Genomic DNA, 24,224 nt, shown 5'->3' with positions numbered 1-24,224 from the left:
GACGCGCACGTTCATTTTCAGAGCTCCTAGACCTTCCTATAAGAAGTTAGCCAAAAAGTAGCTTCGAAAAACGCTTAGGTTAAGTTTCAGAGTTGCTTCTAATGTACCAAAGCTGGACTTAGACATAATTTCACTCTCACAACATTATGGCTGGTTGGAGACAGTCCGAACCACAAGTACCGGGTCCATGCTTCTGGGCGTATACTGGGGGGACGGGGACGACTCCCATTAACCCCTGACTATACCGGGGATACGCTTATCACAATGCCTTTCTGGTCTGTGCTGAAGCAGGGCATTCTGGCAGCCAAGTGGCTTGACCTATATTAGTGAGCCTGGTTACCCCCTCTCGGAACCACAGACTTAGAAATCGCCAGCTCATATACAGTGCATACATTTTTTTTATATAATATATTTATATATATACCCTTATACACCATTTTAATAAAAAATATCACAAAATTCTTCTAAGTCCCTCGGGAAGAGTGAAAGACGCGCACGTTCATTTTCAGAGCTCCTAGACCTTCCTATAAGAAGTTAGCCAAAAAGTAGCTTCGAAAAACGCTTAGGTTAAGTTTCAGAGTTGCTTCTAATGTACCAAAGTTGGACTTAGACATAATTTCACTCTCACAACATTATGGCTGGTTGGAGACAGTCCGAACCACATGTACCGGGTCCATTGTTCTGGGCGTATACTGGGGGGACGGGGACGACTCCCATTAACCCCTGACTATACCGGGGATACACTTATCACAATGCCTTTCTGGTCTGTGCTGAAGCAGGGCATTCTGGCAGCCAAGTGGCTTGACCTTTATTAGTGAGCCTGGTTACCCCCTCTCGGAACCACAGACTTAGAAATCGCCAGCTCATATACAGTGCATAAAATATATTTATATAATATATTTATATATATACCCTTATACACCATTTTAATAAAAAATATCACAAAATTCTTCTAAGTCCCTCGGGAAGAGTGAAAGACGCGCACGTTCATTTTCAGCGCTCCTAGACCTTCCTATAAGAAGTTAGCCAAAAAGTAGCTTCGAAAAACGCTTAGGTTAAGTTTCAGAGTTGCTTCTAATGTACCAAAGTTGGACTTAGACATAATTTCACTCACAACATTATGGCTGGTTGGAGACAGTCCAAACCACAAGTACCGGGTCCATGGTTCTGGGCGTATACTGGGGGGACGGGGACGACTCCCATTAACCCCTGACTATACCGGGGATACGCTTATCACAATGCCTTTCTGGTCTGTGCTGAAGCAGGGCATTCTGGCTGCCAAGTGGCTTGACCTATATTAGTGAGCCTGGTTACCCCCTCTCGGAACCACAGACTTAGAAATCGCCAGCTCATATACAGTGCATAATATATACTTATATATATACCCTTATACACCATTTTAATAAAAAAATATCACAAAATTCTTCTAAGTCCCTCGGGAAGAGTGAAAGACGCGCACGTTCATTTTCAGAGCTCCTAGACCTTCCTATAAGAAGTTAGCCAAAAAGTAGCTTCGAAAAACGCTTAGGTTAAGTTTCAGAGTTGCTTCTAATGTACCAAAGCTGGACTTAGACATAATTTCACTCTCACAACATTATGGCTGGTTGGAGATAGTCCGAACCACAAGTACCGGGTCCATGGTTCTGGGCGTATACTGGGGGGACGGGGACGACTCCCATTAACCCCTGACTATACCGGGGATACGCTTATCACAATGACTTTCTGGTCTGTGCTGAAGCAGGGCATTCTGGCAGCCAAGTGGCTTGACCTTTATTAGTGAGCCTGGTTACCCCCTCTCGGAACCACAGACTTAGAAATCGCCAGCTCATATACAGTGCATAAAATATATTTATATATATACCCTTATACACCATTTTAATAAAAAATATCACAAAATTCTTCTAAGTCCCTCGGGAAGAGTGAAAGACGCGCACGTTCATTTTCAGAGCTCCTAGACCTTCCTATAAGAAGTTAGCCAAAAAGTAGCTTCGAAAAACGCTTAGGTTAAGTTTCAGAGTTGCTTCTAATGTACCAAAGCTGGACTTAGACATAATTTCACTCTCACAACATTATGGCTGGTTGGAGACAGTCCGAACCACAAGTACCGGGTCCATGGTTCTGGGCGTATACTGGGGGGACGGGGACGACTCCCATTAACCCCTGACTATACCGGGGATACGCTTATCACAATGCCTTTCTGGTCTGTGCTGAAGCAGGGCATTCTGGCAGCCAAGTAGCTTGACCTTTATTAGTGAGCCTGGTTACCCCCTCTCGGAACCACAGACTTAGAAATCGCCAGCTCATATACAGTGCATAAAATATATTTATATAATATATTTATATATATACCCTTATACACCATTTTAATAAAAAATATCACAAAATTCTTCTAAGTCCCTCGGGAAGAGTGAAAGACGCGCACGTTCATTTTCAGAGCTCCTAGACCTTCCTATAAGAAGTTAGCCAAAAAGTAGCTTCGAAAAACGCTTAGGTTAAGTTTCAGAGTTGCTTCTAATGTACCAAAGCTGGACTTAGACATAATTTCACTCTCACAACATTATGGCTGGTTGGAGACAGTCCGAACCACAAGTACCGGGTCCATGGTTCTGGGCGTATACTGGGGGGACGGGGACGACTCCCATTAACCCCTGACTATACCGGGGATACGCTTATCACAATGACTTTCTGGTCTGTGCTGAAGCAGGGCATTCTGGCAGCCAAGTGGCTTGACCTTTATTAGTGAGCCTGGTTACCCCCTCTCGGAACCACAGACTTAGAAATCGCCAGCTCATATACAGTGCATAAAATATATTTATATATATACCCTTATACACCATTTTAATAAAAAATATCACAAAATTCTTCTAAGTCCCTCGGGAAGAGTGAAAGACGCGCACGTTTATTTTCAGAGCTCCTAGACCTTCCTATAAGAAGTTAGCCAAAAAGTAGCTTCGAAAAACGCTTAGGTTAAGTTTCAGAGTTGCTTCTAATGTACCAAAGCTGGACTTATACATAATTTCACTCTCACAACATTATGGCTGGTTGGAGACAGTCCGAACCACAAGTACCGGGTCCATTGTTCTGGGCGTATACTGGGGGGACGGGGACGACTCCCATTAACCCCTGACTATACTGGGGATACACTTATCACAATGCCTTTCTGGTCTGTGCTGAAGCAGGGCATTCTGGCAGCCAAGTGGATTGACCTTTATTAGTGAGCCTGGTTACCCCCTCTCGGAACCACAGACTTAGAAATCGCCAGCTCATATACTGTACAGTGCATAAAATATATTTATATAATATATTTATATATATATACCCTTATACACAATTTTAATAAAAAATATCACAAAATTCTTCTAAGTCCCTCGGGAAGAGTGAAAGACGCGCACGTTCATTTTCAGAGCTCCTAGACCTTCCTATAAGAAGTTAGCCAAAAAGTAGCTTCGAAAAACGCTTAGGTTAAGTTTCAGAGTTGCTTCTAATGTACCAAAGTTGGACTTAGACATAATTTCACTCTCACAACATTATGGCTGGTTGGAGACAGTCCGAACCACAAGTACCGGGTCCATGCTTCTGGGCGTATACTGGGGGGACGGGGACGACTCCCATTAACCCCTGACTATACCGGGGATACGCTTATCACAATGCCTTTCTGGTCTGTGCTGAAGCAGGGCATTCTGGCAGCCAAGTGGCTTGACCTATATTAGTGAGCCTGGTTACCCCCTCTCGGAACCACAGACTTAGAAATCGCCAGCTCATATACAGTGCATACATTTTTTTTATATAATATATTTATATATATACCCTTATACACCATTTTAATAAAAAATATCACAAAATTCTTCTAAGTCCCTCGGGAAGAGTGAAAGACGCGCACGTTCATTTTCAGAGCTCCTAGACCTTCCTATAAGAAGTTAGCCAAAAAGTAGCTTCGAAAAACGCTTAGGTTAAGTTTCAGAGTTGCTTCTAATGTACCAAAGCTGGACTTAGACAAAATTTCACTCTCACAACATTATGGCTGTTTGGAGACAGTCCGAACCACATGTACCGGGTCCATTGTTCTGGGCGTATACTGGGGGGACGGGGACGACTCCCATTAACCCCTGACTATACCGGGGATACACTTATCACAATGCCTTTCTGGTCTGTGCTGAAGCAGGGCATTCTGGCAGCCAAGTGGCTTGACCTTTATTAGTGAGCCTGGTTACCCCCTCTCGGAACCACAGACTTAGAAATCGCCAGCTCATATACAGTGCATAAAATATATTTATATAATATATTTATATATATACCCTTATACACCATTTTAATAAAAAATATCACAAAATTCTTCTAAGTCCCTCGGGAAGAGTGAAAGACGCGCACGTTCATTTTCAGCGCTCCTAGACCTTCCTATAAGAAGTTAGCCAAAAAGTAGCTTCGAAAAACGCTTAGGTTAAGTTTCAGAGTTGCTTCTAATGTACCAAAGTTGGACTTAGACATAATTTCACTCACAACATTATGGCTGGTTGGAGACAGTCCGAACCACAAGTACCGGGTCCATGGTTCTGGGCGTATACTGGGGGGACGGGGACGACTCCCATTAACCCCTGACTATACCGGGGATACGCTTATCACAATGCCTTTCTGGTCTGTGCTGAAGCAGGGCATTCTGGCTGCCAAGTGGCTTGACCTATATTAGTGAGCCTGGTTACCCCCTCTCGGAACCACAGACTTAGAAATCGCCAGCTCATATACAGTGCATAAAATATACTTATATATATACCCTTATACACCATTTTAATAAAAAATATCACAAAATTCTTCTAAGTCCCTCGGGAAGAGTGAAAGACGCGCACGTTCATTTTCAGAGCTCCTAGACCTTCCTATAAGAAGTTAGCCAAAAAGTAGCTTCGAAAAACGCTTAGGTTAAGTTTCAGAGTTGCTTCTAATGTACCAAAGCTGGACTTAGACATAATTTCACTCTCACAACATTATGGCTGGTTGGAGATAGTCCGAACCACAAGTACCGGGTCCATTGTTCTGGGCGTATACTGGGGGGACGGGGACGACTCCCATTAAACCCTGACTATACCGGGGATACACTTATCACAATGCCTTTCTGGTCTGTGCTGAAGCAGGGCATTCTGGCAGCCAAGTGGCTTGACCTTTATTAGTGAGCCTGGTTACCCCCTCTCGGAACCACAGACTTAGAAATCGCCAGCTCATATACTGTACAGTGCATAAAATATATTTATATAATATATTTATATATATACCCTTATACACCATTTTAATAAAAAATATCACAAAATTCTTCTAAGTCCCTCGGGAAGAGTGAAAGACGCGCACGTTCATTTTCAGAGCTCCTAGACCTTCCTATAAGAAGTTAGCCAAAAAGTAGCTTCGAAAAACGCTTAGGTTAAGTTTCAGAGTTGCTTCTAATGTACTAAAGTTGGACTTAGACATAATTTCACTCTCACAACATTATGGCTGGTTGGAGACAGTCCGAACCACAAGTACCGGGTCCATGGTTCTGGGCGTATACTGGGGGAACGGGGACGACTCCCATTAACCCCTGACTATACCGGGGATACGCTTATCACAATGCCTTTCTGGTCTGTGCTGAAGCAGGGCATTCTGGCAGCCAAGTGGCTTGACCTATATTAGTGAGCCTGGTTACCCCCTCTCGGAACCACAGACTTAGAAATCGCCAGCTCATATACAGTGCATACATTTTTTTTATATAATATATTTATATATATACCCTTATACACCATTTTAATAAAAAATATCACAAAATTCTTCTAAGTCCCTCGGGAAGAGTGAAAGACGCGCACGATCATTTTCAGAGCTCCTAGACCTTCCTACTGTATAAGAAGTTAGCCAAAAAGTAGCTTCGAAAAACGCTTAGGTTAAGTTTCAGAGTTGCTTCTAATGTACCAAAGCTGGACTTAGACATAATTTCACTCTCACAACATTATGGCTGTTTGGAGAAAGTCCGAACCACAAGTACCGGGTCCATGGTTCTGGGCGTATACTGGGGGGACGGGGACGACTCCCATTATCCCCTGACTATACCGTAGATACGCTTATCACAATGCCTTTCTGGTCTGTGCTGAAGCAGGGCATTCTGGCAGCCAAGTGGCTTGACCTTTATTAGTGAGCCTGGTTACGCCCTCTCGGAACCACAGACTTAGAAATCGCCAGCTCATATACAGTGCATAAAATATATTTATATAATATATTTATATATATACCCTTATACACCATTTTAATAAAAAATATCACAAAATTCTTCTAAGTCCCTCGGGAAGAGTGAAAGACGCGCACGTTCATTTTCAAAGCTCCTAGACCTTCCTATAAGAAGTTAGCCAAAAAGTAGCTTCGAAAAACGCTTAGGTTAAGTTTCAGAGTTGCTTCTAATGTACCAAAGCTGGACTTAGACATAATTTCACTCTCACAACATTATATGCTGGTTGGAGACAGTCCGAACCACAAGTACCGGGTCCATGGTTCTGGGCGTATACTGGGGGGACGGGGACGACTCCCATTAACCCCTGACTATACCGGGGATACGCTTATCACAATGCCTTTCTGGTCTGTGCTGAAGCAGGGCATTCTGGCAACCAAGTGGCTTGACCTTTATTAGTGAGCCTGGTTACCCCCTCTCGGAACCACAGTCTTAGAAATCGCCAGCTCATATACAGTGCATACATTTTTTTTATATAATATATTTATATATATACCCTTATACACCATTTTAATAAAACATATCACAAAATTCTTTTAAGTCCCTCGGGAAGAGTGAAAGACGCGCACGTTCATTTTCAGAGCTCCTAGACCTTCCTATAAGAAGTTAGCCAAAAAGTAGCTTCGAAAAACGCTTAGGTTAAGTTTCAGAGTTGCTTCTAATGTACCAAAGCTGGACTTAGACATAATTTCACTCTCACAACATTATGGCTGGTTGGAGACAGTCCGAACCACAAGTACCGGGTCCATGGTTCTGGGCGTATACTGGGGGGACGGGGACGACTCCCATTAACCCCTGACTATACCGGGGATACGCTTATCACAATGACTTTCTGGTCTGTGCTGAAGCAGGGCATTCTGGCAGCCAAGTGGCTTGACCTTTATTAGTGAGCCTGGTTACCCCCTCTCGGAACCACAGACTTAGAAATCGCCAGCTCATATACAGTGCATAAAATATACTTATATATACCCTTATACACCATTTTAATAAAAAATATCACAAAATTCTTCTAAGTCCCTCGGGAAGAGTGAAAGACGCGCACGTTCATTTTCAGAGCTCCTAGACCTTCCTATAAGAAGTTAGCCAAAAAGTAGCTTCGAAAAACGCTTAGGTTAAGTTTCAGAGTTGCTTCTAATGTACCAAAGCTGGACTTAGACATAATTTCACTCTCACAACATTATGGCTGGTTGGAGACAGTCCGAACCACAAGTACCGGGTCCATGGTTCTGGGCGTATACTGGGGGGACGGGGACGACTCCCATTAACCCCTGACTATACCGGGGATACGCTTATCACAATGCCTTTCTGGTCTGTGCTGAAGCAGGGCATTCTGGCAACCAAGTGGCTTGACCTTTATTAGTGAGCCTGGTTACCCCCTCTCGGAACCACAGTCTTAGAAATCGCCAGCTCATATACAGTGCATACATTTTTTTTATATAATATATTTATATATATACCCTTATACACCATTTTAATAAAACATATCACAAAATTCTTCTAAGTCCCTCGGGAAGAGTGAAAGACGCGCACGTTCATTTTCAGAGCTCCTAGACCTTCCTATAAGAAGTTAGCCAAAAAGTAGCTTCGAAAAACGCTTAGGTTAAGTTTCAGAGTTGCTTCTAATGTACCAAAGCTGGACTTAGACATAATTTCACTCTCACAACATTATGGCTGGTTGGAGACAGTCCGAACCACAAGTACCGGGTCCATGGTTCTGGGCGTATACTGGGGGGACGGGGACGACTCCCATTAACCCCTGACTATACCGGGGATACGCTTATCACAATGACTTTCTGGTCTGTGCTGAAGCAGGGCATTCTGGCAGCCAAGTGGCTTGACCTTTATTAGTGAGCCTGGTTACCCCCTCTCGGAACCACAGACTTAGAAATCGCCAGCTCATATACAGTGCATAAAATATACTTATATATACCCTTATACACCATTTTAATAAAAAATATCACAAAATTCTTCTAAGTCCCTCGGGAAGAGTGAAAGACGCGCACGTTCATTTTCAGAGCTCCTAGACCTTCCTATAAGAAGTTAGCCAAAAAGTAGCTTCGAAAAACGCTTAGGTTAAGTTTCAGAGTTGCTTCTAATGTACCAAAGCTGGACTTAGACATAATTTCACTCTCACAACATTATGGCTGGTTGGAGACAGTCCGAACCACAAGTACCGGGTCCATGGTTCTGGGCGTATACTGGGGGGACGGGGACGACTCCCATTAACCCCTGACTATACCGGGGATACGCTTATCACAATGCCTTTCTGGTCTGTGCTGAAGCAGGGCATTCTGGCAACCAAGTGGCTTGACCTTTATTAGTGAGCCTGGTTACCCCCTCTCGGAACCACAGTCTTAGAAATCGCCAGCTCATATACAGTGCATACATTTTTTTTATATAATATATTTATATATATACCCTTATACACCATTTTAATAAAACATATCACAAAATTCTTCTAAGTCCCTCGGGAAGAGTGAAAGACGCGCACGTTCATTTTCAGAGCTCCTAGACCTTCCTATAAGAAGTTAGCCAAAAAGTAGCTTCGAAAAACGCTTAGGTTAAGTTTCAGAGTTGCTTCTAATGTACCAAAGCTGGACTTAGACATAATTTCACTCTCACAACATTATGGCTGGTTGGAGACAGTCCGAACCACAAGTACCGGGTCCATGGTTCTGGGCGTATACTGGGGGGACGGGGACGACTCCCATTAACCCCTGACTATACCGGGGATACGCTTATCACAATGACTTTCTGGTCTGTGCTGAAGCAGGGCATTCTGGCAGCCAAGTGGCTTGACCTTTATTAGTGAGCCTGGTTACCCCCTCTCGGAACCACAGACTTAGAAATCGCCAGCTCATATACTGTACAGTGCATAAAATATATTTATATAATATATTTATATATATACCCTTATACACCATTTTAATAAAAAATATCACAAAATTCTTCTAAGTCCCTCGGGAAGAGTGAAAGACGCGCACGTTCATTTTCAGAGCTCCTAGACCTTCCTATAAGAAGTTAGCCAAAAAGTAGCTTCGAAAAACGCTTAGGTTAAGTTTCAGAGTTGCTTCTAATGTACCAAAGTTGGACTTAGACATAATTTCACTCTCACAACATTATGGCTGGTTGGAGACAGTCCGAACCACAAGTACCGGGTCCATGCTTCTGGGCGTATACTGGGGGGACGGGGACGACTACCCTTAACCCCTGACTATACCGGGGATACGCTTATCACAATGCCTTTCTGGTCTGTGCTGAAGCAGGGCATTCTGGCAGCCAAGTGGCTTGACCTATATTAGTGAGCCTGGTTACCCCCTCTCGGAACCACAGACTTAGAAATCGCCAGCTCATATACAGTGCATACATTTTTTTTATATAATATATTTATATATATACCCTTATACACCATTTTAATAAAAAATATCACAAAATTCTTCTAAGTCCCTCGGGAAGAGTGAAAGACGCGCACGTTCATTTTCAGAGCTCCTAGACCTTCCTATAAGAAGTTAGCCAAAAAGTAGCTTCGAAAAACGCTTAGGTTAAGTTTCAGAGTTGCTTCTAATGTACCAAAGCTGGACTTAGACATAATTTCACTCTCACAACATTATGGCTGTTTGGAGAAAGTCCGAACCACAAGTACCGGGTCCATGGTTCTGGGCGTATACTGGGGGGACGGGGACGACTCCCATAAACCCCTGACTATACCGGGGATACGCTTATCACAATGCCTTTCTGGTCTGTGCTGAAGCAGGGCATTCTGGCAGCCAAGTGGCTTGACCTTTATTAGTGAGCCTGGTTACCCCCTCTCGGAACCACAGACTTAGAAATCGCCAGCTCATATACAGTGCATAAAATATATTTATATAATATATTTATATATATACCCTTATACACCATTTTAATAAAAAATATCACAAAATTCTTCTAAGTCCCTCGGGAAGAGTGAAAGACGCGCACGTTCATTTTCAGAGCTCCTAGACCTTCCTACTGTATAAGAAGTTAGCCAAAAAGTAGCTTCGAAAAACGCTTAGGTTAAGTTTCAGAGTTGCTTCTAATGTACCAAAGCTGGACTTAGACATAATTTCACTCTCACAACATTATGGCTGTTTGGAGAAAGTCCGAACCACAAGTACCGGGTCCATGGTTCTGGGCGTATACTGGGGGGACGGGGACGACTCCCATTATCCCCTGACTATACCGTAGATACGCTTATCACAATGCCTTTCTGGTCTGTGCTGAAGCAGGGCATTCTGGCAGCGAAGTGGCTTGACCTTTATTAGTGAGCCTGGTTACCCCCTCTCGGAACCACAGACTTAGAAATCGCCAGCTCATATACAGTGCATAAAATATATTTATATAATATATTTATATATATACCCTTATACACCATTTTAATAAAAAATATCACAAAATTCTTCTAAGTCCCTCGGGAAGAGTGAAAGACGCGCACGTTCATTTTCAAAGCTCCTAGACCTTCCTATAAGAAGTTAGCCAAAAAGTAGCTTCGAAAAACGCTTAGGTTAAGTTTCAGAGTTGCTTCTAATGTACCAAAGCTGGACTTAGACATAATTTCACTCTCACAACATTATGGCTGGTTGGAGACAGTCCGAACCACAAGTACCGGGTCCATGGTTCTGGGCGTATACTGGGGGGACGGGGACGACTCCCATTAACCCCTGACTATACCGGGGATACGCTTATCACAATGCCTTTCTGGTCTGTGCTGAAGCAGGGCATTCTGGCAACCAAGTGGCTTGACCTTTATTAGTGAGCCTGGTTACCCCCTCTCGGAACCACAGTCTTAGAAATCGCCAGCTCATATACAGTGCATACATTTTTTTTATATAATATATTTATATATATACCCTTATACACCATTTTAATAAAACATATCACAAAATTCTTCTAAGTACCTCGGGAAGAGTGAAAGACGCGCACGTTCATTTTCAGAGCTCCTAGACCTTCCTATAAGAAGTTAGCCAAAAAGTAGCTTCGAAAAACGCTTAGGTTAAGTTTCAGAGTTGCTTCTAATGTACCAAAGCTGTACTTAGACATAATTTCACTCTCACAACATTATGGCTGGTTGGAGACAGTACGAACCACAAATACCGGGTCCATGGTTCTCGGCGTATTCTGGGGGGACGGGGACGACTCCCATTAACCCCTGACTATACCGGGGATACGCTTATCACAATGCCTTTCTGGTCTGTGCTGAAGCAGGGCATTCTGGCAGCCAAGTGGCTTGACCTTTATTAGTGAGCCTGGTTACCCCCTCTCGGAACCACAGACTTAGAAATCGCCAGCTCATATACAGTGCATAAAATATATTTATATAATATATTTATATATATACCCTTATACACCATTTTAATAAAAAATATCACAAAATTCTTGTAAGTCCCTCGGGAAGAGTGAAAGACGCGCACGTTCATTTTGAGAGCTCCTAGACCTTCCTATAAGAAGTTAGCCAAAAAGTAGTTTCTAAAAACGCTTAGGTTAAGTTTCAGAGTTGCTTCTAATGTACCAAAGCTGGACTTAGACATAATTTCACTCTCACAACATTATGGCTGGTTGGAGACAGTCCGAACCACAAGTACCGGGTCCATTGTTCTGGGCGTATACTGGGGGGACGGGGACGACTCCCATTAACCCCTGACTATACCGGGGATACGCTTATCACAATGACTTTCTGGTCTGTGCTGAAGCAGGGCATTCTGGCAGCCAAGTGGCTTGACCTTTATTAGTGAGCCTGGTTACCCCCTCTCGGAACCACAGACTTAGAAATCGCCAGCTCATATACAGTGCATACATTTTTTTTATATAATATATTTATATATATACCCTTATACACCATTTTAATAAAAAATATCACAAAATTCTTCTAAGTCCCTCGGGAAGAGTGAAAGACGCGCACGTTCATTTTCAGAGCTCCTAGACCTTCCTATAAGAAGTTAGCCAAAAAGTAGCTTCGAAAAACGCTTAGGTTAAGTTTCACAGTTGCTTCTAATGTACCAAAGCTGGACTTAGACATAATTTCACTCTCACAACATTATGGCTGGTTGGAGACAGTCCGAACCACAAGTACCGGGTCCATGCTTCTGGGCGTATACTGGGGGGACGGGGACAACTCCCATTAACCCCTGACTATACCGGGGATACGCTTATCACAATGCCTTTCTGGTCTGTGCTGAAGCAGGGCATTCTGGCAGCCAAGTGGCTTGACCTATATTAGTGAGCCTGGTTACCCCCTCTCGGAACCACAGACTTAGAAATCGCCAGCTCATATACAGTGCATACATTTTTTTTATATAATATATTTATATATATACCCTTATACACCATTTTAATAAAAAATATCACAAAATTCTTCTAAGTCCCTCGGGAAGAGTGAAAGACGCGCACGTTCATTTTCAGAGCTCCTAGACCTTCCTATAAGAAGTTAGCCAAAAAGTAGCTTCGAAAAACGCTTAGGTTAAGTTTCACAGTTGCTTCTAATGTACCAAAGCTTTACTTAGACATAATTTCACTCTCACAACATTATGGCTGGTTGGAGACAGTCCGAACCACAAGTACCGGGTCCATGGTTCTGGGCGTATACTGGGGGGACGGGGACGACTCCCATTAACCCCTGACTATACCGGGGATACGCTTATCACAATGCCTTCCTGGTCTGTGCTGAAGCAGGGCATTCTGGCAGCCAAGTGGCTTGACCTTTATTAGTGAGCCTGGTTACCCCCTCTCGGAACCACAGTCTTAGAAATCGCCAGCTCATATACAGTGCATAAATTTTTTTTATATAATATATTTATATATATACCCTTATACACCATTTTAATAAAACATATCACAAAATTCTTCTAAGTACCTCGGGAAGAGTGAAAGACGCGCACGTTCATTTTCAGAGCTCCTAGACCTTCCTATAAGAAGTTAGCCAAAAAGTCGCTTCGAAAAACTCTTAGGTTAAGTTTCAGAGTTGCTTCTAATGTACCAAAGCTGGACTTAGACATAATTTCACTCTCACAACATTATGGCTGTTTGGAGAAAGTCCGAACCACAAGTACCGGGTCCATGGTTCTGGGCGTATACTGGGGGGACAGGGACGACTCCCATTAACCCCTGACTATACCGGGGATACACTTATCACAATGCCTTTCTGGTCTGTGCTGAAGCAGGGCATTCTGGCAGCCAAGTGGCTTGACCTTTATTAGTGAGCCTGGTTACCCCCTCTCGGAACCACAGACTTAGAAATCGCCAGCTCATATACAGTGCATAAAATATATTTATATAATATATTTATATATATACCCTTATACACCATTTTAATAAAAAATATCACAAAATTCTTGTAAGTCCCTCGGGAAGAGTGAAAGACGCGCACGTTCATTTTGAGAGCTCCTAGACCTTCCTATAAGAAGTTAGCCAAAAAGTAGCTTCGAAAAACGCTTAGGTTAAGTTTCAGAGTTGCTTCTAATGTACCAAAGCTGGACTTAGACATAATTTCACTCTCACAACATTATGGCTGGTTGGAGACAGTCCGAACCACAAGTACCGGGTCCATGGCTCTGGGCATATACTGGGGGGACGGGGATGACTCCCATTAACCCCTGACTATACCGGGGATACGCTTATCACAATGACTTTCTGGTCTGTGCTGAAGCAGGGCATTCTGGCAGCCAAGTGGCTTGACCTTTATTAGTGAGCCTGGTTACCCCCTCTCGGAACCACAGACTTAGAAATCACCAGCTCATATACAGTGCATAAAATATATTTATATATATACCCTTATACACCATTTTAATAAAAAAAATCACAAAATTCTTCTAAGTCCCTCGGGAAGAGTGAAAGACGCGCACGTTCATTTTCAGAGCTCCTAGACCTTCCTATAAGAAGTTAGCCAAAAAGTAGCTTCGAAAAACGCTTAGGTTAAGTTTCAGAGTTGCTTCTAATGTACCAAAGCTGTACTTAGACAAAATTTCACTCTCACAACATTATGGCTGGTTGGAGACAGTCCGAACCACAAGTACCGGGTCCATTGTTCTGGGCGTATACTGGGGGGACGGGGACGACTCCCATTAACCCCTGACTATACCGGGGATACACTTATCACAATGCCTTTCTGGTCTGTGCTGAAGCAGGGCATTCTGGCAGCCAAGTGGCTTGACCTTTATTAGTGAGCCTGGTTACCCCCTCTCGGAACCACAGACATAGAAATCGCCAGCTCATATACAGTGCATAAAATATATTTATATAATATATTTATATATATACCCTTATACACCATTTTAATAAAAAATATCACAAAATTCTTGTAAGTCCCTCGGGAAGAGTGAAAGACGCGCACGTTCATTTTGAGAGCTCCTAGACCTTCCTATAAGAAGTTAGCCAAAAAGTAGCTTCGAAAAACGCTTAGGTTAAGTTTCAGAGTTGCTTCTAATGTACCAAAGCTGGACTTAGACATAATTTCACTCTCACAACATTATGGCTGGTTGGAGACAGTCCGAACCACAAGTACCGGGTCCATGGTTCTGGGCATATACTGGGGGGACGGGGATGACTCCCATTAACCCCTGACTATACCGGGGATACGCTTATCACAATGACTTTCTGGTCTGTGCTGAAGCAGGGCATTCTGGCAGCCAAGTGGCTTGACCTTTATTAGTGAGCCTGGTTACCCCCTCTCGGAACCACAGACTTAGAAATCACCAGCTCATATACAGTGCATAAAATATATTTATATATATACCCTTATACACCATTTTAATAAAAAAAATCACAAAATTCTTCTAAGTCCCTCGGGAAGAGTGAAAGACGCGCACGTTCATTTTCAGAGCTCCTAGACCTTCCTATAAGAAGTTAGCCAAAAAGTAGCTTCGAAAAACGCTTAGGTTAAGTTTCAGAGTTGCTTCTAATGTACCAAAGCTGTACTTAGACAAAATTTCACTCTCACAACATTATGGCTGGTTGGAGACAGTCCGAACCACAAGTACCGGGTCCATTGTTCTGGGCGTATACTGGGGGGACGGGGACGACTCCCATTAACCCCTGACTATACCGGGGATACACTTATCACAATGCCTTTCTGGTCTGTGCTGAAGCAGGGCATTCTGGCAGCCAAGTGGCTTGACCTTTATTAGTGAGCCTGGTTACCCCCTCTCGGAACCACAGACATAGAAATCGCCAGCTCATATACAGTGCATAAAATATATTTATATAATATATTTATATATATACCCTTATACACCATTTTAATAAAAAATATCACAAAATTCTTGTAAGTCCCTCGGGAAGAGTGAAAGACGCGCACGTTCATTTTGAGAGCTCCTAGACCTTCCTATAAGAAGTTAGCCAAAAAGTAGCTTCGAAAAACGCTTAGGTTAAGTTTCAGAGTTGCTTCTAATGTACCAAAGCTGGACTTAGACATAATTTCACTCTCACAACATTATGGCTGGTTGGAGACAGTCCGAACCACAAGTACCGGGTCCATGGTTCTGGGCATATACTGGGGGGACGGGGATGACTCCCATTAACCCCTGACTATACCGGGGATACGCTTATCACAATGACTTTCTGGTCTGTGCTGAAGCAGGGCATTCTGGCAGCCAAGTGGCTTGACCTTTATTAGTGAGCCTGGTTACCCCCTCTCGGAACCACAGACTTAGAAATCGCCAGCTCATATACAGTGCATAAAATATATTTATATATATACCCTTATACACCATTTTAATAAAAAAAATCACAAAATTCTTCTAAGTCCCTCGGGAAGAGTGAAAGACGCGCACGTTCATTTTCAGAGCTCCTAGACCTTCCTATAAGAAGTTAGCCAAAAAGTAGCTTCGAAAAACGCTTAGGTTAAGTTTCAGAGTTGCTTCTAATGTACCAAAGCTGTACTTAGACAAAATTTCACTCTCACAACATTATGGCTGGTTGGAGACAGTCCGAACCACAAGTACCGGGTCCATTGTTCTGGGCGTATACTGGGGGGACGGGGACGACTCCCATTAACCCCTGACTATACCGGGGATACACTTATCACAATGCCTTTCTGGTCTGTGCTGAAGCAGGGCATTCTGGCAGCCAAGTGGCTTGACCTTTATTAGTGAGCCTGGTTACCCCCTCTCGGAACCACAGACATAGAAATCGCCAGCTCATATACAGTGCATAAAATATATTTATATAATATATTTATATATATACCCTTATACACCATTTTAATAAAAAATATCACAAAATTCTTGTAAGTCCCTCGGGAAGAGTGAAAGACGCGCACGTTCATTTTGAGAGCTCCTAGACCTTCCTATAAGAAGTTAGCCAAAAAGTAGCTTCGAAAAACGCTTAGGTTAAGTTTCAGAGTTGCTTCTAATGTACCAAAGCTGGACTTAGACATAATTTCACTCTCACAACATTATGGCTGGTTGGAGACAGTCCGAACCACAAGTACCAGGTCCATGGTTCTGGGCATATACTGGGGGGACGGGGACAACTCCCATTAACCCCTGACTATACCGGGGATACGCTTATCACAATGACTTTCTGGTCTGTGCTGAAGCAGGGCATTCTGGCAGCCAAGTGGCTTGACCTTTATTAGTGAGCCTGGTTACCCCCTCTCGGAACCACAGACTTAGAAATCGCCAGCTCATATACAGTGCATAAAATATATTTATATATATACCCTTATACACCATTTTAATAAAAAATATCACAAAATTCTTCTAAGTCCCTAGGGAAGAGTGAAAGACGCGCACGTTCATTTTCAGAGCTCCTAGACCTTCCTATAAGAAGTTAGCCAAAAAGTAGCTTCGAAAAACGCTTAGGTTAAGTTTCAGAGTTGCTTCTAATGTACCAAAGCTGTACTTAGACAAAATTTCACTCTCACAACATTATGGCTGTTTGGAGACAGTCCGAACCACATGTACCGGGTCCATTGTTCTGGGCGTATACTGGGGGGACGGGGACGACTCCCATTAACCCCTGACTATACCGGGGATACACTTATCACAATGCCTTTCTGGTCTGTGCTGAAGCAGGGCATTCTGGCAGCCAAGTGGCTTGACCTTTATTAGTGAGCCTGGTTACCCCCTCTCGGAACCACAGACTTAGAAATCGCCAGCTCATATACAGTGCATAAAATAAATTTATATAATATATTTATATATATACCCTTATACACCATTTTAATAAAAAATATCACAAAATTCTTCTAAGTCCCTCGGGAAGAGTGAAAGACGCGCACGTTCATTTTCAGCGCTCCTAGACCTTCCTATAAGAAGTTAGCCAAAAAGTAGCTTCGAAAAACGCTTAGGTTAAGTTTCAGAGTTGCTTCTAATGTACCAAAGTTGGACTTAGACATAATTTCACTCACAACATTATGGCTGGTTGGAGACAGTCCGAACCACAAGTACCGGGTCCATGGTTCTGGGCGTATACTGGGGGGACGGGGACGACTCCCATTAACCCCTGACTATACCGGGGATACGCTTATCACAATGCCTTTCTGGTCTGTGCTGAAGCAGGGCATTCTGGCTGCCAAGTGGCTTGACCTATATTAGTGAGCCTGGTTACCCCCTCTCGGAACCACAGACTTAGAAATCGCCAGCTCATATACAGTGCATAAAATATACTTATATATATACCCTTATACACCATTTTAATAAAAAATATCACAAAATTCTTCTAAGTCCCTCGGGAAGAGTGAAAGACGCGCACGTTCATTTTCAGAGCTCCTAGACCTTCCTATAAGAAGTTAGCCAAAAAGTAGCTTCGAAAAACGCTTAGGTTAAGTTTCAGAGTTGCTTCTAATGTACCAAAGCTGGACTTAGACATAATTTCACTCTCACAACATTATGGCTGGTTGGAGATAGTCCGAACCACAAGTACCGGGTCCATTGTTCTGGGCGTATACTGGGGGGACGGGGACGACTCCCATTAAACCCTGACTATACCGGGGATACACTTATCACAATGCCTTTCTGGTCTGTGCTGAAGCAGGGCATTCTGGCAGCCAAGTGGCTTGACCTTTATTAGTGAGCCTGGTTACCCCCTCTCGGAACCACAGACTTAGAAATCGCCAGCTCATATACTGTACAGTGCATAAAATATATTTATATAATATATTTATATATATACCCTTATACACCATTTTAATAAAAAATATCACAAAATTCTTCTAAGTCCCTCGGGAAGAGTGAAAGACGCGCACGTTCATTTTCAGAGCTCCTAGACCTTCCTATAAGAAGTTAGCCAAAAAGTAGCTTCGAAAAACGCTTAGGTTAAGTTTCAGAGTTGCTTCTAATGTACTAAAGTTGGACTTAGACATAATTTCACTCTCACAACATTATGGCTGGTTGGAGACAGTCCGAACCACAAGTACCGGGTCCATGGTTCTGGGCGTATACTGGGGGAACGGGGACGACTCCCATTAACCCCTGACTATACCGGGGATACGCTTATCACAATGCCTTTCTGGTCTGTGCTGAAGCAGGGCATTCTGGCAGCCAAGTGGCTTGACCTATATTAGTGAGCCTGGTTACCCCCTCTCGGAACCACAGACTTAGAAATCGCCAGCTCATATACAGTGCATACATTTTTTTTATATAATATATTTATATATATACCCTTATACACCATTTTAATAAAAAATATCACAAAATTCTTCTAAGTCCCTCGGGAAGAGTGAAAGACGCGCACGTTCATTTTCAGAGCTCCTAGACCTTCCTACTGTATAAGAAGTTAGCCAAAAAGTAGCTTCGAAAAACGCTTAGGTTAAGTTTCAGAGTTGCTTCTAATGTACCAAAGCTGGACTTAGACATAATTTCACTCTCACAACATTATGGCTGTTTGGAGAAAGTCCGAACCACAAGTACCGGGTCCATGGTTCTGGGCGTATACTGGGGGGACGGGGACGACTCCCATTATCCCCTGACTATACCGTAGATACGCTTATCACAATGCCTTTCTGGTCTGTGCTGAAGCAGGGCATTCTGGCAGCCAAGTGGCTTGACCTTTATTAGTGAGCCTGGTTACGCCCTCTCGGAACCACAGACTTAGAAATCGCCAGCTCATATACAGTGCATAAAATATATTTATATAATATATTTATATATATACCCTTATACACCATTTTAATAAAAAATATCACAAAATTCTTCTAAGTCCCTCGGGAAGAGTGAAAGACGCGCACGTTCATTTTCAAAGCTCCTAGACCTTCCTATAAGAAGTTAGCCAAAAAGTAGCTTCGAAAAACGCTTAGGTTAAGTTTCAGAGTTGCTTCTAATGTACCAAAGCTGGACTTAGACATAATTTCACTCTCACAACATTATATGCTGGTTGGAGACAGTCCGAACCACAAGTACCGGGTCCATGGTTCTGGGCGTATACTGGGGGGACGGGGACGACTCCCATTAACCCCTGACTATACCGGGGATACGCTTATCACAATGCCTTTCTGGTCTGTGCTGAAGCAGGGCATTCTGGCAACCAAGTGGCTTGACCTTTATTAGTGAGCCTGGTTACCCCCTCTCGGAACCACAGTCTTAGAAATCGCCAGCTCATATACAGTGCATACATTTTTTTTATATAATATATTTATATATATACCCTTATACACCATTTTAATAAAACATATCACAAAATTCTTTTAAGTCCCTCGGGAAGAGTGAAAGACGCACACGTTCATTTTCAGAGCTCCTAGACCTTCCTATAAGAAGTTAGCCAAAAAGTAGCTTCGAAAAACGCTTAGGTTAAGTTTCAGAGTTGCTTCTAATGTACCAAAGCTGGACTTAGACATAATTTCACTCTCACAACATTATGGCTGGTTGGAGACAGTCCGAACCACAAGTACCGGGTCCATGGTTCTGGGCGTATACTGGGGGGACGGGGACGACTCCCATTAACCCCTGACTATACCGGGGATACGCTTATCACAATGACTTTCTGGTCTGTGCTGAAGCAGGGCATTCTGGCAGCCAAGTGGCTTGACCTTTATTAGTGAGCCTGGTTACCCCCTCTCGGAACCACAGACTTAGAAATCGCCAGCTCATATACAGTGCATAAAATATACTTATATATACCCTTATACACCATTTTAATAAAAAATATCACAAAATTCTTCTAAGTCCCTCGGGAAGAGTGAAAGACGCGCACGTTCATTTTCAGAGCTCCTAGACCTTCCTATAAGAAGTTAGCCAAAAAGTAGCTTCGAAAAACGCTTAGGTTAAGTTTCAGAGTTGCTTCTAATGTACCAAAGCTGGACTTAGACATAATTTCACTCTCACAACATTATGGCTGGTTGGAGACAGTCCGAACCACAAGTACCGGGTCCATGCTTCTGGGCGTATACTGGGGGGACGGGGACGACTACCCTTAACCCCTGACTATACCGGGGATACGCTTATCACAATGCCTTTCTGGTCTGTGCTGAAGCAGGGCATTCTGGCAGCCAAGTGGCTTGACCTATATTAGTGAGCCTGGTTACCCCCTCTCGGAACCACAGACTTAGAAATCGCCAGCTCATATACAGTGCATACATTTTTTTTATATAATATATTTATATATATACCCTTATACACCATTTTAATAAAAAATATCACAAAATTCTTCTAAGTCCCTCGGGAAGAGTGAAAGACGCGCACGTTCATTTTCAGAGCTCCTAGACCTTCCTATAAGAAGTTAGCCAAAAAGTAGCTTCGAAAAACGCTTAGGTTAAGTTTCAGAGTTGCTTCTAATGTACCAAAGCTGGACTTAGACATAATTTCACTCTCACAACATTATGGCTGTTTGGAGAAAGTCCGAACCACAAGTACCGGGTCCATGGTTCTGGGCGTATACTGGGGGGACGGGGACGACTCCCATTAACCCCTGACTATACCGGGGATACGCTTATCACAATGCCTTTCTGGTCTGTGCTGAAGCAGGGCATTCTGGCAGCCAAGTGGCTTGACCTTTATTAGTGAGCCTGGTTACCCCCTCTCGGAACCACAGACTTAGAAATCGCCAGCTCATATACAGTGCATAAAATATATTTATATAATATATTTATATATATACCCTTATACACCATTTTAATAAAAAATTTCACAAAATTCTTCTAAGTCCCTCGGGAAGAGTGAAAGACGCGCACGTTCATTTTCAGAGCTCCTAGACCTTCCTACTGTATAAGAAGTTAGCCAAAAAGTAGCTTCGAAAAACGCTTAGGTTAAGTTTCAGAGTTGCTTCTAATGTACCAAAGCTGGACTTAGACATAATTTCACTCTCACAACATTATGGCTGTTTGGAGAAAGTCCGAACCACAAGTACCGGGTCCATGGTTCTGGGCGTATACTGGGGGGACGGGGACGACTCCCATTATCCCCTGACTATACCGTAGATACGCTTATCACAATGCCTTTCTGGTCTGTGCTGAAGCAGGGCATTCTGGCAGCCAAGTGGCTTGACCTTTATTAGTGAGCCTGGTTACCCCCTCTCGGAACCACAGACTTAGAAATCGCCAGCTCATATACAGTGCATAAAATATATTTATATAATATATTTATATATATACCCTTATACACCATTTTAATAAAAAATATCACAAAATTCTTCTAAGTCCCTCGGGAAGAGTGAAAGACGCGCACGTTCATTTTCAAAGCTCCTAGACCTTCCTATAAGAAGTTAGCCAAAAAGTAGCTTCGAAAAACGCTTAGGTTAAGTTTCAGAGTTGCTTCTAATGTACCAAAGCTGGACTTAGACATAATTTCACTCTCACAACATTATGGCTGGTTGGAGACAGTCCGAACCACAAGTACCGGGTCCATGGTTCTGGGCGTATACTGGGGGGACGGGGACGACTCCCATTAACCCCTGACTATACCGGGGATACGCTTATCACAATGCCTTTCTGGTCTGTGCTGAAGCAGGGCATTCTGGCAACCAAGTGGCTTGACCTTTATTAGTGAGCCTGGTTACCCCCTCTCGGAACCACAGTCTTAGAAATCGCCAGCTCATATACAGTGCATACATTTTTTTTATATAATATATTTATATATATACCCTTATACACCATTTTAATAAAACATATCACAAAATTCTTCTAAGTACCTCGGGAAGAGTGAAAGACGCGCACGTTCATTTTCAGAGCTCCTAGACCTTCCTATAAGAAGTTAGCCAAAAAGTAGCTTCGAAAAACGCTTAGGTTAAGTTTCAGAGTTGCTTCTAATGTACCAAAGCTGTACTTAGACATAATTTCACTCTCACAACATTATGGCTGGTTGGAGACAGTACGAACCACAAATACCGGGTCCATGGTTCTCGGCGTATTCTGGGGGGACGGGGACGACTCCCATTAACCCCTGACTATACCGGGGATACGCTTATCACAATGCCTTTCTGGTCTGTGCTGAAGCAGGGCATTCTGGCAGCCAAGTGGCTTGACCTTTATTAGTGAGCCTGGTTACCCCCTCTCGGAACCACAGACTTAGAAATCGCCAGCTCATATACAGTGCATAAAATATATTTATATAATATATTTATATATATACCCTTATACACCATTTTAATAAAAAATATCACAAAATTCTTGTAAGTCCCTCGGGAAGAGTGAAAGACGCGCACGTTCATTTTGAGAGCTCCTAGACCTTCCTATAAGAAGTTAGCCAAAAAGTAGTTTCTAAAAACGCTTAGGTTAAGTTTCAGAGTTGCTTCTAATGTACCAAAGCTGGACTTAGACATAATTTCACTCTCACAACATTATGGCTGGTTGGAGACAGTCCGAACCACAAGTACCGGGTCCATGGTTCTGGGCGTATACTGGGGGGACGGGGACGACTCCCATTATCCCCTGACTATACCGTAGATACGCTTATCACAATGCCTTTCTGGTCTGTGCTGAAGCAGGGCATTCTGGCAGCCAAGTGGCTTGACCTTTATTAGTGAGCCTGGTTACCCCCTCTCGGAACCACAGACTTAGAAATCGCCAGCTCATATACAGTGCATAAAATATATTTATATAATATATTTATATATATACCCTTATACACCATTTTAATAAAAAATATCACAAAATTCTTCTAAGTCCCTCGGGAAGAGTGAAAGACGCGCACGTTCATTTTCAAAGCTCCTAGACCTTCCTATAAGAAGTTAGCCAAAAAGTAGCTTCGAAAAACGCTTAGGTTAAGTTTCAGAGTTGCTTCTAATGTACCAAAGCTGGACTTAGACATAATTTCACTCTCACAACATTATGGCTGGTTGGAGACAGTCCGAACCACAAGTACCGGGTCCATGGTTCTGGGCGTATACTGGGGGGACGGGGACGACTCCCATTAACCCCTGACTATACCGGGGATACGCTTATCACAATGCCTTTCTGGTCTGTGCTGAAGCAGGGCATTCTGGCAACCAAGTGGCTTGACCTTTATTAGTGAGCCTGGTTACCCCCTCTCGGAACCACAGTCTTAGAAATCGCCAGCTCATATACAGTGCATACATTTTTTTTATATAATATATTTATATATATACCCTTATACACCATTTTAATAAAACATATCACAAAATTCTTCTAAGTACCTCGGGAAGAGTGAAAGACGCGCACGTTCATTTTCAGAGCTCCTAGACCTTCCTATAAGAAGTTAGCCAAAAAGTAGCTTCGAAAAACGCTTAGGTTAAGTTTCAGAGTTGCTTCTAATGTACCAAAGCTGTACTTAGACATAATTTCACTCTCACAACATTATGGCTGGTTGGAGACAGTACGAACCACAAATACCGGGTCCATGGTTCTCGGCGTATTCTGGGGGGACGGGGACGACTCCCATTAACCCCTGACTATACCGGGGATACGCTTATCACAATGCCTTTCTGGTCTGTGCTGAAGCAGGGCATTCTGGCAGCCAAGTGGCTTGACCTTTATTAGTGAGCCTGGTTACCCCCTCTCGGAACCACAGACTTAGAAATCGCCAGCTCATATACAGTGCATAAAATATATTTATATAATATATTTATATATATACCCTTATACACC

The sequence above is a fragment of the Ascaphus truei genome, chromosome 4 (assembly GCF_040206685.1).
Source record: "Ascaphus truei isolate aAscTru1 chromosome 4, aAscTru1.hap1, whole genome shotgun sequence".
Classification (NCBI taxonomy): Eukaryota; Metazoa; Chordata; class Amphibia; order Anura; family Ascaphidae; genus Ascaphus; species Ascaphus truei.
Note: the sequence above shows the minus strand (reverse complement) of the source record.